General features: G+C 40.0%; 1 protein-coding gene across 12 annotated transcripts in view; it reads left to right on the top strand.

The window, feature by feature from the left end:
* CACNB2 (calcium voltage-gated channel auxiliary subunit beta 2) overlaps positions 1-15945 on the top strand; it is a 377317-nt gene that overhangs the window by 266453 nt on the left and 94919 nt on the right. The gene's annotated exons all lie outside the window — the stretch shown is intronic.

Consider the following 15945-nt stretch of genomic DNA (forward strand, 5'->3'; position numbering starts at 1 on the left):
GATCTCTAGGAGCTTCATCAAAGAGGCCCTATAAATGTACCAAATCACCTTACTCATCTCCTACCTTCAAAATGAGAGAGGGAAACTGAGCAGACTGGGGGACAGGTTTCACAGCTCCCACGTGCACTAAGCTTTATGAACTGCCATATATTTCGTGCCCGTTTGACCACATGCCTCAGAAATGGCATTTCAGACATACCAGGGGTATCAGCATCCTCTCATCCAGGGGCTCAAAAGTCCACTAAAGGGAGGTAACCCAACCTTAAATATTTCATTTAAGCTTAACACATTAATAAATGTATACCCTGGCACTCATCTTTTGCTACAAAACCAGTGCATGTTCTTTGAGTAGAAGTTTAATGGCTGTCTCATTGGTACCTGTACAACGATGTCCAGTACAGTGTACCAGGGCATTTGAGTTTGACTCTGTCCAAAGGGCCTGGGGTTCCAGAAAATACGAGAAGAAACGAAAAGGATTAATTTAAAAACCTAGTCCTTACTTAGACCTTAAAATGGTACTCAAAATTTCTCCTAACTACCTTAGTTTTATAAAACATGAACCGTTTGTGTCTAGTCTCATACTTTTTGCCAAATGTCTTAGTAAAATAAAAGGGCAAGATCTGGCATAAAATGTAGCATCTTTAGAATGAAAGAGAGGACTTTGAATGATGTTTCTTTTTTCTTAAAAGAGCATATGTCTATAAAATGTTTTGATCTTCATAAAGGTCAGTCAACTCCTAATAAACTCGAGCCCAAGAAAAACTATGAGTTCAAGTTAAAAACAAAAACAAAAACAAAAACAGGGCACCTTAACATTTTGACCCTTGAAATAATTTTTTGTACTTCCCTGAAATATGTATGCTGTTTCCTTGGCTGAAAAATGTTCATTGTAACATCACCAGTAGGGGACTCTTTTTTTTATAAGATTGTTTATTTTTTTCTTAACAGTGTTTCTTCACCTTTTCTGGATTACAAATGTCTTTGAATATATGATAAAATCGGTGAGCCTTCTCCAGAGAAGGAGTCAGTTTCCATGCCTTCTAGCTGGGCTGATATTTCCAAGTCTTTGCAGACCCCTGAAATCAATGCATGTTTCCTAAAGGTTTACAAAGTACAAGAACCTTTGTTGAAAACCCCAGCAGTCCTCCATGTAGAATGGCAGATGCCGCCCAAACTACGGGACATTACCCTCAGGAAGAGGCATGCTTTGCCTTGCTCTAGATACTTGAGATGATCACATACATTTGTCTTGGAGTTTTCCTTTGAGCCATAGTGTTTAGTCTAGTGTGGAACCAGAGGTTAGGCAAATATACAATATTCCAAATACTTTCACGTGCTGTCTAGCTGTGAAGGGTGTCCTAGTTTAAACAGTTGTCAGTGGCTCGCCATGTCCAGGTTTTGTTTTGCTTTCAGTGTTTTCAATGACCTGTATGAAAAGGAACAAAACGGAAAGATGCTTTCAAGTTCAGCAAATCCTGAGAGCTTATTTTTCCGTGGCTGGTCCTGGCTACCTGCCTCTGTTGGCTTCCTGGTCTGTGAGCTTCTGAGCTGCTTTATCCTGTGTTAACGCCCATAAAATATAATCTGCATATTTACTCTGCTTATTCTTGCCTGGAATATCTGTTTGATTTGGACACTGACGAGCTGTTTGGAGGGGAGCCTGCCTGCAGGTTACAGAACATTAAGGCTGTCTGTTGCCTAATTGTCTTTCGCCCTCCCCCAGAGGAGACTGAAACCTCCTGTCATTTTTCTGGCTGTCTTGGAAAAATAATTGAAATATTACAAGTTTGCAGCAGCAGGGCTTTCCCCTAGAGCCCAGAGCTCTAGGATTCCATTGAGAGTTTCACTGTATTCAGCAACCGTGGGCTCTGGTCTGATGCGGCTCAGGCTCTGTCCCACCAACCCTCCCTCTCTCTACCTCACCTCTGCCCCAAACGACTCGGTGTGTTCCTGCTTCTTACAGCCTTTCATGCCCCTTTGGGTTTTGTTTTTCTCCCCAAACATGGAAACTGGGAGAAATTTGAACTAAGATTGTCCTGTTGACACTTACAATTTACCTCCTTTGTGGAAGCGTAGAGTCAATGAATCACGTGATACTCAATGTGGAGTCAATGAATCACGTGATAGTCAATGTGGAGTCAATGAATCACGTGATAATCAATGTGGAGTCAATGATCATGTGATAATCAATGTGGAGTCAGTGAATCACGTGATAGTCAATGTGGAGTCAATGAATCATGTGATAATCAATGTGGAGTCAATGAATCACGTGATAGTCAATGTGGAGTCAATGAATCACGTGGTGAGGGAGTGCTGGGGAACGTGTGACCGGAGCTCAAAATCTTTGGATGTAACCACGTTTTGCTATCTGATTCTTGTGACTTAACTGTTTTAGGTGGCTCTGTCTTATCCTCATAGCTACCTGTGGCCTTGGAGAGGGGAAGTGGGATGTAGAGTTTGTTTCTCCTATTCTAGTGAGTGAGACACAGAATAGCTCTTGGTGACTTTGTGCATTTCTTTTCTTTTTTTTTTTTTTTTATCTTTTTATTTACTTGACAGATCACAAGTAGGCAGAGAGAGAAGGGGGGAAGCGGGCTCCCTGCCGAGCAGAGAGCCCGATGTGGGGCTCGAGCCCAGGACCCTGGGACATGACCTGAGCTGAAGGCAGAGGCTTTAACCCACTGAGCCACCCAGGTGTCCCAACTTTGTGCATTTCTTAGTGGGAAAAAAAAAAAAAAAGAGAAGTTTCTGGTAGAGATAACTGAAGAAGTCTTTTCAGAAACTGTTTGGAGTAGGGTCCCCCTTCACCAAGGCCACTGTGTAGGGCATGGGGTGATGGAACACGTAGTAACCACATCTGAGCATGTGGTCTCTGGGGGAAAAAGGGTACCCCTCCAAGTGGCCAGATTCCTGACTCACAGCTGCCAAGACTTTGCATCCTTTGTCTTAAGCAAGAGTCCTTTACAGCCCAGTTTCTGAAGAGCTATTCTATTAAGTAAAGATGAGATTTTTAAAAAAAAGATTTTATTTATTCATTTGACGGAGAGCGGGATTACAAGTAGACAGAGTCGGGGGGGGGGGGAAGCAGTTTCCCTGCTGAGCAGAGAGCCCCATGCAGGGCTTGATCCCAGGACCCTGAGATCATGACCTGAGTGGAAGGTAGAGGCTTAACCCACTGAGCCAGCCAGGCACCCCTAAAGATGAGATTTTTAAGTTGGACTATCTTTTAGAGAAATTGACATCTATATGTAAAAGATACCTTGTGTGTATTGTGCAAACCTATTTCCAGAATTCCTGGTCGTTTTCAGGTTTGATCACTTTCTTTTTTGGAATAATTAGTGAAGAAGAGAGAGAGTAACATAAAGGACTCAAACATAAGACCTAAAAATGGCTGATGAGTTCCTATGTGTAGACTATCCGATCATTCGATTTGCTCTTGTTTTTTTTTTTTTTTGTTTTTTGCTTTCAATTGCTTTTGTAGCATGACTGAAGGAAAAACTGATTATATGACTTCATCATCATTGGAAAGAGTTTGTCTTCTTGTTGTACTGGCGGATATGCTATAATGAAAGACTGATAAGTAATAGTGACATTTTCTGCAGGTGTTGACTCTAAGTATATTATCATGTAATAGAAGTTTATTTAAAAAAAGGATGTCCCGGAACACCTGGGTGGCTCAGTCGGTTAAAACCTCTGCCTTTGGCTCAGGTCATGATCCCAGGGTCCTGGGATTGAGCCCCACATCGGGCTCTCTGCTTTGCGGGGAGTCTGCTTCCTCCTCTCTCTCTCTCTCTCTGCCTGCCTCTCTGCCTACTTGTGATCTCTGTCAAATAAATAAATAAAATCTTAAAAAAAAAAAAAAAGGGGGGGGCGCCTGGGTGGCTCAGTGGGTTAAGCCGCTGCCTTCGGCTCAGGTCATGATCTCAGGGTCCTGGGATCGAGTCCCGCATGGGGCTCTCTGCTCAGCAGGGAGCCTGCTTCCTCCTCTCTCTCTCTCTTTCTGCCTGCCTCTCCGACTACTTGTGATTTCTCTCTGTCAAATAAATAAATAAAATCTTTAAAAAAAAAAAAAAAAAAAGGATGTCCCCCCCCCCCTCCATTATATTCTCAGGAAATTAAATACTACCTTAAAAAGATGATAAGCCATGCCCCCACGGCCCTGATTAAAGATAGAGAGCATTGCTAATAGCCTGAAAGCCTCCTTTCTGGCTCTTGTACTCGACATCCTCCCCATCAGATGATTCTTACCCTGAATGTGCTGTTTCTCATCTCTTCCTTTTCATTCTGTTTTGTCGTACCATACATGTTTACATTCCATATAAACTACGGTGTCATTTTTGTATTTTGAACCATTGTTTCAATGGCATCCTATCACCATGTTCTTTTTTCACTTGCTTTTTTCGTGACATTACCTTGGTTATATTGTTACTTTTACCCGTATATGGTACCATAGCATAGGACTCGCCACATTGATCTGTCCTCCTAACAGTGGATGGGTGAGCTAGTACACACAGTCCCCCCGTGGAAATGGTTTACTTGTCTCTCGGTTACACGTGTGCAAATATTTCTCTAGGATATGTGTAACCAGCAGTGGAATTGTTGGCTCATAAGGTATGTGTGTTTTTACTTTCACTGGATAAACACATCTGGTCTTTGAAGTGGTTATCTTGGGAGCACCCGCGTGGCTCAGTCATTTGGGCATCCGGCTCTTGGTTTCAGCTTAAGTCATGATGTCAGGGTCTTGAGATTGAGCCCCACATCAGGCTGTGCACTGGGTGTGGAACCTGCTTGGCATTCTTTCTCCCCCTCTGTTCCTCCCCCTACTTGCAAGTTCGTGCTCTCTCTCTCTCTCTCTCTCCCTCTCAAAAATAAAATAAAATGTAAAGTGGTCATCTTAATTTGTACTCCTGCCATCATGGGAAGAGCGTTCCTTTTGCTCTGTATTCTCCATATCCTTAATACTGTCCGACTTGAATCTGGCGAGGGGCCAGTCAAGCAGGTGCAGAATTTAAAATCTCATTGTGATATGGTTTGTATTTCTATGATTGCTTAGGAAATTGAACACTTTTCATGTATTTTCTGACTTTCGTTTTCTTCTCCTATGCATGGCTTTGGATTAATTTTCAATCAGATCATCTTTTTCTATTACTTTGTGGGAGGACTTCACATACTCTGTATCCAGTTATTTTGTTGGTTATTTGCATTACTAAAAGCTCTTAATCTGTGGCTGCTCTTTTCACATTTTCGTAGCATTCTTCGTTTGAATCAAGTAAGTGTCCTCCGTTTCTTCTCTTCCTGCTTGTGCGTCGGGAATCTTGGTTAAGAAATTCTTCCCCACCCTCAGCTCGTAACAGATTCCACCTCTATTTCTTTTTTTTTTTTTTTTTTTTTTTTTTAAAACATTTTATTTATTTACTTGACAGACAGAGATCACAAGTAGGCAGAGAGGCAGGCAGAGGGAGAAGAGGAAGCAGACTCCCTACAGAGCAGAGAGCCCGACATGGGACTCGATCCCAGGACCCTGGGATCATGACCTGAGCTGAAGACAGAGGCTTTTAACCACTGAGCCACCCAGGCACCCTCCACCTCTATTTCTAATAGTTTTAAAATTTTATCTTTCATCTTTAATTCCTTAATCTCTCTGGAATTGACTTTTGTGTATGGGGTGAGATAGAGATCTAATTTTATGTAAGAAATAGCTGATTCTCTCCCTAGTGGTCTGAAATGCCTGCTTACTCGGAAATCAGTTTTTTATGTGATGAATTAGGTTTGTTTCTAGGCCCCTTTTTCTGTGTCAGTGTCCTAATACTAAATTACTGCCACTATGAAGTCAGTACTGGGAGGGGCGCCTGGGTGACTGCGTCATTAAGCAGCTGCCTTCCGCTCAAGTCATGATCCCAGGGTCCTGGGATCGAGCCCCAACCTGGGCTCCCTGCTCAGTGGGAAGCCTGCTTTTCCCTCTCCCACACCCCCTGCTTGTGTTTCCTCTCGCTGTGACTCTCTCTGTCAAATAAATACATAAAATCTTTAAATAAATAAATAAATAAAATGAAATTAAAATACTGGGCATGTCAACCCACTGTATTCCTCAGGAAAGAATGAGCTATACTTAGACCTTTGTCCTTCAGATAAACTGTAGATGTAGCACCTGTGAAATTCACCACACACACACACACACACACACACACAAGCATACAATGAAAACAGACCCCAAAACCCCCAAAACACAAACATACACAGCTGAGATTTGGGGTTACATTTAAATCTATAGATGAACTGGGGAGAAAATGCCTTTGTTGTACTCTTGAGTCATCTTATCCATTAATATGAAATACCTTGCCATTAATTTCATTCTTGGGGCACCTGGGTGGCTCAGTCATTAAGCATCTGCCTTCAACTCAGGTCATCATCTGGGATCCTGGGATCGAGCCCTGTCCTGTGTCAGGCTCTTTGCTCAGTGGGGAGCCTACTTCTCCCTCTCTAGCTCCTCGTGCTTGTGTTCCCTCTCTCACTGTCCCTCTCTGTCATAAACAAATAAAATCTTTAAAAAAGAGAAAGGAAAAAAAAAAACTCCTTAAAAAAAAGTCCATTGAACGTTTTGTAATTTTTTCCATAAAGGTCATGCTTATACTTGTCAGGTATGTTCCTGGGTATCTTATGTATATTTTTAGTTACTACTGTATAGTCAGTCCCTCTGATTCACTTTCTCTCAAGTCATATTTTTGTACATCACCAAACAAATCATACTTGATTTTGCATCAAAATCTTGGTATTTGTCAATCTTCTTAAATGCGTATTAAATGTTAATAAACTTTCTGTAGATTCCTGGGTTTTCTATCAACCATAGATTTAGATTGGACAGTCCTACCATTTGAATAACAAAAATTCTATTTCTTCCTCTCCAATCCTTTTAACCTTTCTGTGTGTTCTTATCTTAGTGGACTGGTTAGACCCTCCATGGTTAGACCCTCCTTTTGGGTATTTGACAGGTACAGCATCCTGGTCTCTGCGAGTTTTTAAAAGAGAATGCTTTTATTTTTTACTGCTTTGTTTTTGTTTTTGTTTTTGTTTACTATTTATAATTGATGTGGGGTTTTTTGTAGATACTCTTGCTTATGTTAAGGAAGTTTCCTTCTATCTCTAGTTTGCCAGGTTTTAAAAGAAGACCAGGTATTGATACTGAATCTTTTCAAATGCCTCTTTTTACATCTTTTAAGATGATCCTGTGATCTTTTTTTTTTAATTTCTTTAAAATTCTTTAAGTTAATAGATTTTCTATGTTAAACTGACTGCATCCTTGGATAAGTAACATTTTCACAATAGTTTATCTTTTTTTTTTTTTTTTAATATTCTACCTATTTTAATATGTGGCTGTATTTGGGGCACCTGGGTGGCACAGTCTGTGATTAAGCTTTTGCTTTCGGCTCAGGTCTTAATCTTGGAGTCCCAGGATCAAGTTCCTGGATCCACTCCCTGCTCAGCAGGGAGTCAGCTTCTGCTTCTGCCTCTCCCGCTGCCAGCAGCCCTAATGTCCTGCCAGCAGCCCTCATCCCATCATGTTGTCCCTCTCTCTCGCTCCTGCTCTCTCTCTCAGATGAATAAACAAACTCTTTTAGGAAAAATAGGAGGCGGGATTTGACTTGCTAATGATTAACAAATCATCCTGAGAGGAATCAGCCTTTAATTTACCTAATTTGTACTGTTTCCATGTGGTTTAAGATCGAAGTTTGCTATGCTCATAAAATCAGTATTTTTGTTTGTTCACTTAGGCTTTTTCCCCCTGGAAGAGTTTCTGCTATGTTCCAATTATTTATTCCTTGATAGTTTTTAGAACTCCCTGGGGAGAACTCCTATAGGTACTGTGGTTTTACTCTTTGGTAGAAAGCCTTTCAAACAATTGATTGGAATTCTCTGATTATATTATAGGACGATTCAGGGTTTTCACTCCCCTGTCATTTTAGGTGTTCTAGCTCCTTCGGTCTTTTTTGTTTTTAATCTATATTTTCACATATGTCAGTCTAGATTTATTATAATTGTGCTATCTTTTAAAATCTTGGTCGTATCTATCTCAAAGATGCTCACCTGTTTGATGAATACATTCAAATAAAATTTGTAATTTTCTCTATTTCCTGTTTCAGTAATTTTTTTTATTAAAGATTTTATTTATTTACTTTAAAGATTGAGAGAATGAGCAGGGAAAGGAGTAGAGGGAGGGGTGAAAATCCCCAGCAGACCACACACTGAGTGCAGAGCCCAACCCCGGGCTGGAGGTCAAGATCTTGAGATGGAGTAGAAACCAAGAGTCCAAGAATCCAACACAGGCTCCCCTGTAATTTTCTTCTCATTTTTTTCTTGTTCATTTAAGTCAAGATTTCTCATACTCTTCTCTGTTGATCATATACACTTTTCATGTTTCTTGTTTCTGATTCCACAAATACTGATGTGTGGCATTTTGTTACTGTTGTTTGTTTGTTACTGTTTGTTAGTGTTTTCGTTTTGATTTCTTTTAACTTTTTTTTTTTTTTTTTTTTTGAGAGGGAGCCCATGCGTGAAAGCTGGGGGGAGGGACAGAGGGAGAGAGAATCCCAGGCAGGTTCAGCACCCAGCACAGAGCCCACAGGGTTCAGTCTCAGGACCCTGAGATCGTGACCTGAGCTGAAATCAAGTCAGATGCTTAACTGAGCCACCCAGGTGCCCCACTTAATCTACTTTTAACACCACACATTAGATAGTAGTAGGAGTAATAGTTATATTTTTTTAAGTAAATTTGTGTTTTTTTAAGATTTTCCCATTTCGGGGCGCCTGGGTGGCTCAGTGGGTTAAAGCCTCTGCCTTCAGCTCAGGCCATGATCCCAGCCAGGGTCCTGGGATTGAGCCCCGCATCGGGCTCTCTGTGAAGCAGGAAGCCTACATCTCCCTCTCTCTCTGCCTTCTTGTGATCTCTGTCTGTCAAATAAATAAATAAAATCTTTAAAGAAAAAAAAAAGATTTTCCCCTTTCATTTCTACTGCCTTTGCTCACCATTTCTTTCAGGCATCAGGGATTCCTTCTCATATCCCTGTTGCCATTGATATTTATCATTTATAAGTTCCTTTCATGAGCACATTTTTGATGGGGAAGTGTATTTGTCTGGAAAAAAAAACTCATTTATGAAAGATAGTTTTGCTTAAAAACAATTTTGGGTTGAGAGCTATTTTTTTCCTAGTGCTTGGAAGATGATATTTTACCATCTCTTGGCTCTTGGCTTTTGAGGAGTCTGTTCTCAGGATAACTATCGATTCTTTGCAGTTCTCTCATTTTCCTGGCTGCTCTAAGATCTCGTCTCTGTCTTTGGTGTTCTGTAGTTTCACTACAATCTGTCAAGGTACTAGTTTCCTTTCCTTTAAAGCCCTGACTTGGAATTAATTATAAATATTAATGTTATTAATAGTAATAATATTAATATAATATTAATATTCAGGAGGTAACTCCTGAATCAAGGAATTGAATGTTTTACTAACTTTGGAAAATTCTGAACCATTATTTGAGAAGTTAAAAAAAAAAAAATGAAAACAAAAACCAACACCTAATGGCATTGTCAGTTAATCTTTGGTGGAATGTTTGTCAGAAAGGTCAGGTCTGCCTCCTTGTTAGAATTGAGAGACATTAATAAACTGTTAAAGGGTCATATTACCCAAAACAATGGGGGTAAAAGAACCTTTTCTAAGTGGAAAAGGGGTGGTGTCAACAGATACTCCTCTCAAATGTTAATTCTCATTCTGACTAAATACATAAATGTGTCTTAGAACTAAAATAGTCACACAGTGTGTTTAGTCTGTATTTTTTCATGTATGGAGGAGGGGAAGAGAAGACTTATCTGTATCTTTAAAGTTACATACAGGGATTTTTCTTTCTTTTTAGGGATTTCTGGTCAACTTTAAAAGTATCTGAGTTCAGTGTCTCAACAAGGTACTGAGTAGTATGAAGTGTTCTGACCTGTGATCTGTGTTGCTGAAATGTGTTTCCAAAAAGTAAAGACCAAAAGTTGATTCTTATGTATAAACGGGCTGGAGGAGAATGATAAGCACACTCCAGTCTTATTCATCAACATGAGAAACACTTACACATTTGCATTTGATGCATCAACCAAATGGTTAATTTAAAGAGACCGTCTCTTAATCATTTATATTTGGGCTCGGTCAGATGCTTTTGTTTTTTTACTTATACACAGATTTCTCTTTTTCTGCAGTTTTAGAATACTTCAAACAAATCCACAGTAAATGCTGCTTTGTTTACCTTCTCCATTTGCCACATCTGGCTGTGGGAATAAAATAAATAGAATAAATCCATTTTTTAATAATACCTAATAATAATCTGTTTTTAATCATACCTAAAGTAGATCCTGAGCTCTTTTTATAGATTTCTCAGCCGTGCTTATAAAACCTATTTTGCCTTTTCCTGTGGTTATTGCTTACAAGAGCAAACATATTCCATTTACATAAAAAATGTGCTTTAGCCGAGTTAAGGAAAATGTCAACTTCAACATAGGCTTTATTCCTAATAATCCAGGATATGACAAGGAAAGAGCTGACCACATTTTTTTCCCTTTGTTTAAAATCTTTACAAATCCACAGTAATCTTTATTCCTTGAAAAGCCAGGGGAGAAGAAGCAAGAAAATTAACTGACATATCTTGACAATGACACTCGTCTCATAAAACTCAAGAAACAAAATGGATAAGCCCCAAGGAAATTTCTGTTTACCCCATCATTACCTCCTTCCTCTGGTCATTCATCTGTTACAAGACAATAATCTATCTTTTTAAGAAAGGATAAATTAACTTTAGAAATAGAAATGTGTGATTGCAAGCCTTATGGATAAACTGAAAACTCTTTTTAATAATCTGAAATGTCAAGCTACTCACTGGGATTTTCTCTTGAGTCTGAAACTAGCCAGAGTTGGAGCAAAAATACCACACGTATTCTATTTGAAGTAGGATTTAAAATTTTAAATGTGGCAGTGAACATATTTGTCACCCCCGAAATGCTTTTTGTCGCCTTCCTTCTTGTCCTTCATGATGTCCTCCTATGTTTTTTACCTTGATTGTGGTAGTTACATAGGTATAGAAGTTACAACTTAACCAAATTTGGGGACATCTGGGTGACTTGGTCAGTTAGGCATCTGCCTTCGGTTCAGGTCCTGATCTTGGGGTCCTGGGATCGAGCCCTGCATCCGGCTCCATGCTCAGTGGGGAGTCTGCTTCTCCCTCTCCCGTCCGCTACTCTTCCTCTCTCTCTCAAAGAAATAAATAAAATCAACCAAATTGAACTCTGTTTGTGTGTGTGTGTGTGTGTGTGTGTGTGTGTGTGTGATTATATGCCACCAATACCTCAATACAAGTGTTTAAAAACAAAATATATAAAAAAAAAATTTTCAGGGGCACCTGGGTAGCTCAGTGGGTTAATAAGCCTCTGCCTTTTGCTCAGGTCATGATCCCAGGGTCCTGGGATGGAGCGCCCGCGTCGGGCTCTCTGCTCAGCAGGGAGCCTGCTTCCCCCCTTCTCTCTGCCTGCCTCTCTGCCTACTTCTGATTTCTGTCTGTCAAATAAATAGAAAAAAAAATCTTTAAAAATAAATAAATAAATAAAAATAGAATTTCAAAAACGTTTCATGAATCTTAGGAAGAAGAAATTCACTCGCTTTGTATTTCAAAAGCAATGAGTAATACAGTCAAAAAAATATTTCAGTACCATTGAGATGAAAGCTAGATGACCTATGTCAGTGCTTTTTATAACTGCCCAAACATCTCTTCCCTTTGGGGTGTGTGTTGCCATGCTTGTTATTTATTTATTTATTTATTTTTACCTCGTTAGAGTGTAACTGTTTAGATCATATTGTTGATTCATTTAAATATATAAATCTATACGTGTACGTGTGTGTGTGTGTGTGTGTTCATTTGAGAGGCTGTTAGTTCCTCGGCAGTTTGCCAGAGCTGTGGATAGATCCAATGTTGATCAAGATAGGCTGTTTCAACCAAGGGGACGGGCATGCTCGCAAAAGATCTGTTTTAGGAACAGCAAGCATTGGATTAGAGCCCCAAATAACCAGGTTCTTTTGGGAAGTTAGTCTCTTTCTTGGTTTTGTGTCTCAGCATTACTCACACCCCGGATTGAGTGGCAGTCAGGTGATGGATTGAGTAAGCCTGAAGGTCTGTACCATGCAGACCACTCCTGGTTGTGGGAGTGGTGTGTGGTGTGACCAAGACAAGCGTGTAAGGAAAAGAGCTATTGGTTCTATAACTAGACAGCTGTGTGTGATTGGCACCTGTTCCTGGTCATTGGATGATAAGAACCTCGGAGAATCTGGGCCATCTGGGTGGCTCAGTGGGTGAAAGCCTCTGCATCGGGCTCTCTTCTTGGCGGGGAGCCTGCTTCCCCCCGTCTCTCTCTCCCTGCCTCTCTGCCTACTTGTGATCTCTGTCTGTCAAATAAAAAATCTTTAATTAAGAACTTCAGAGAATCTATATATGCTGATGCTGGCTGGTATTGATAAACAAAGGAAAGCCCTTCCTTGTGCAAATGAAAAACAGAACCGGACGATGGGTTCCTGAGTGAGAGTTACGGTTAAAATCTTAGAACTATATAAATACCCCGTGGGGCAAAATACATTTTCTGTGGCAAATTTAAAACTTCCCAGCTTCAAATTTTTTTCTCCACAATCAAAACTATTGTCTTTAATCATCTGTTTGTTATTTTAGTTGTATGGAACTTTGAGGAATACAGTTACTGTGTGAGAACAAACCGTTTTATGGTATTCCTAGCCATTTCAACAGGAACTGTAGTAGAGTTGCATGTAATGCTGTATCTGTTAATTCTGAGCTCCCTCTGAGAGGCACATGGCGTGTTTTATAGAGAATAACCATTTCAAGATGTAGAACACTGAGAATTTCTTTGGTCATCAGCTTGAGTAGAAGTTGGTTTGGGGTGCCTAGGTGGCTCAGTCGGTGAAGTGTCCAGCTCTCAGTCTTGGCTCAGGTCGTGAGAACGAGGCCTGCATCAGACTCCGGGTTCAGTGCGGAGTCTGCTTGAGATTCTCTCTCCCTCCCTCGGCCTCTCCCACTCTTGGATGCGCACTGTCTCTCTCTCTCCCTCAAGTCTTTAAAAAAATGGTTTGAGGGTAGGTTCTTCTAAGTCATACTTGGATGTAGAGGTAGGAGTAGGGAAGAGATTTCCCACATGGTCTGATTTTAAAGATTATTAAAAACAAATTTATAGTATCTTGTGTTGAGCATCACTTCAACTCTCTCATGGTCTCCTCAAGAAAACAAAACCACTTTAAATATTTCATGGAGGAAGGAATTTAATTTAGGGAATCAGAAGCTTACAGAACCCAAAAGGGACTCAAGAAATAAAGTCAGAGAACACTTTTGAGTTTTGCCAGTAGCTGCTGCGGTAAATCAAGAAGTTGCCAGAACCAAAAAACAGAGAAGTTGCCAGAACCGAAAAAAGTCATTACTGATAATTACAGCTACCTGGAGCAGTGGGTGGGGGCTTCTCAGGACAGAGCCTACAGCAGCACTTCGCAAACTTCTTGGTCTCACTTGGCAAACTTCTTGGTCTCAGGAACGCTTTCTGTCTTAACAGTTACTGAACCCTCAGAGAGCTTTTGCTTATTTTGGTTGCATCTACTGATATTTATCGCATTTGGAAGTAAAACAGAATATTTAGAGCACAGGAATAGAGAAGCACACGTTCCTGTAGCAGTCTGAGCCATAACATCATCACCGGTCAGGTGGCTTCTGGAAAGTTCCACCATACAGTCATGGGTGAGTGAAAGTATGAAAGGCAAATAATGTCTTAGTATGATTATGAAAATAATTTTGACATGGTGAACTCCTTAAAAGAGTCTCGGGGACTTCTAGAGGTTCCTGAAGTGTACTTTGAGAAATTCTGGCCCGGTGGATCTGGAAAGCCTCTTGTCTGTTGGTGGTGTAGTGGCGTGGCTCTGCTCTGCCTTCTGAATATCTCACACAAATGCCCCTCACTGGGGCAATCCAACCTGCTTCCCTGCTGGCAGAAATTGGGTAAATAGAATTACCAGATAGCCATGCCCTCTGGTCCGTGGGAGATGACTGTGTGGGATAAAGGATGATAAGGGCCAAACTAGCAATGGATAATCCAACACATTTCATTTAAAGGCCCGATTTGCCAATATAGCATACACGTAAATGGCACATTTTTTGTGAAGGTAGGGTCCTTGCTATTCCTTCAACTTCCCTAAACCCTTCCCAGTTCTCATCCCATTGCCTCAGTCTTTCACAGAAATTAAATGATGAAGTAACTTCCAACTAGATCTTTGACTACTCCCCCCCGCCACATTTTCAGGGGAGTTACTTATTCTGAAAGTTAGTTTGTGTGGGTGCATGCACATGGGTGCAGACACATCAAAATTGTTGAGATCTTCTTAAAGCCTGGCCAATTCTAGTCCTATGTGAAGGACCCAGTGAGCCCAGAACCTTAGCAATTGTCATGTAGATCAGACCTTGAAAGCAGGATGACTTTTTTTTTTTTTTTTAAGATTTTTTTAATCTTTGGCATATCTCTACACCCAACATGGGGCTTGAACTTCTAACCCTGAGATCAAGAGTTGCATGTTGGGGCGCCTGGGTGGCTCAGTGGGTTAAAGAGTTGCATGCTGTACCCACTGAGCCAGCCAGGCACCCCTTGAGAGCAGGATGGCTTTTCAAGCACTCTAAAAATGTCAGTGGTATTTTTAGATAAATTTTAGAGCATTGATAAAGTTAATTTTTTAAAAAAGGCCATCAATAAAAATATTATACCTTCTATGAAGAGTATTTTAAAAGTTGTTCAGTTAGGTAGGAAAATTCTTAAGCTGGGTGCCATAAAAGAGTAAAACACAAATAGTGAATTAATAAAATTTTTGTTCATTAGTAGTCTACCAATAAAAGCTTTTCTCTCTTTGGTGGAGAAGTTTAGAAACGTCTGTTTAATTTCAGGTTTGCATAAAATTTTAGAAGCCATTTCAAGTATACTTGGCTAAACCAGGAATTTTGGCAGCATATTATACATTTGAACCTTCCGGAATCATTTATTCATTTTGAACAAAGCAGAGACCGACAATAAATAAATCTAATCACCCAATCAAAGCAATGCTATTTCCTTTTTATTAATCATTGTGACATTTCTGTTGCCTGCCCTTCATCAGTAGATAAAAATTAGAAAAGGGCTTGTAGGTAAAAATTGGTCCTCCTTCAGAGTTCTACTTAGACCATGTATGTGTGTGGATTAATTCTCCTTGACATATATGGCTTTATAGTCAGAAGCGCTGTTGCTTGCAAAGCATATTTGGTATTTTTTAAACACAGAAGCACCTGAAAAAACAATCAGGTTCTTATACAAAATGTTACTAGGTTCCCATTCCATGAGAATGCCAAAAGCAAATGAGCTTACACAACCGAACAAAAATAAATCATGTTTATTTTTTCCATATGCACTTAGAAAGAGAATATGTAAAAATAAATGCTCAGAAATATAAATTTGCCAAAGATTACCACATATGCCTGAACATAAGATGGGCCTTTTCCCAAAAAATCATTCCTCAGAAAGGAGTGAGTCACCTTCTATTTGATCCCTCACAGAAAATCTCCTGGGGCAGGAAGCGCGGTCTCTCTCACTTTATTTTGGACAACAATGCTCTGTTTGCTGAAGCTGCATCAGCCTGAATAATCTCAATCAATCTTATTTTGGGGAATATATATATGCCCCTTGATAAATTTGTCCTTAACATTTAAATAGAGACTTAACATTTATTCCTGGGAATGTGACCTCACAGTTGTAAATATTGGGTGCTGTGGTAAACTCAAGAATGAAAAAAGTGCTATTTCCAATAACTTGGATGAACGTTTCCTCTGGAAAGGAACTAGATGATTCTCTGTGTCTACTAATGT

The sequence above is a fragment of the Mustela erminea genome, chromosome 6 (genome assembly GCF_009829155.1).
Source record: "Mustela erminea isolate mMusErm1 chromosome 6, mMusErm1.Pri, whole genome shotgun sequence".
In the NCBI taxonomy this organism is placed as follows: domain Eukaryota; kingdom Metazoa; phylum Chordata; class Mammalia; order Carnivora; family Mustelidae; genus Mustela; species Mustela erminea.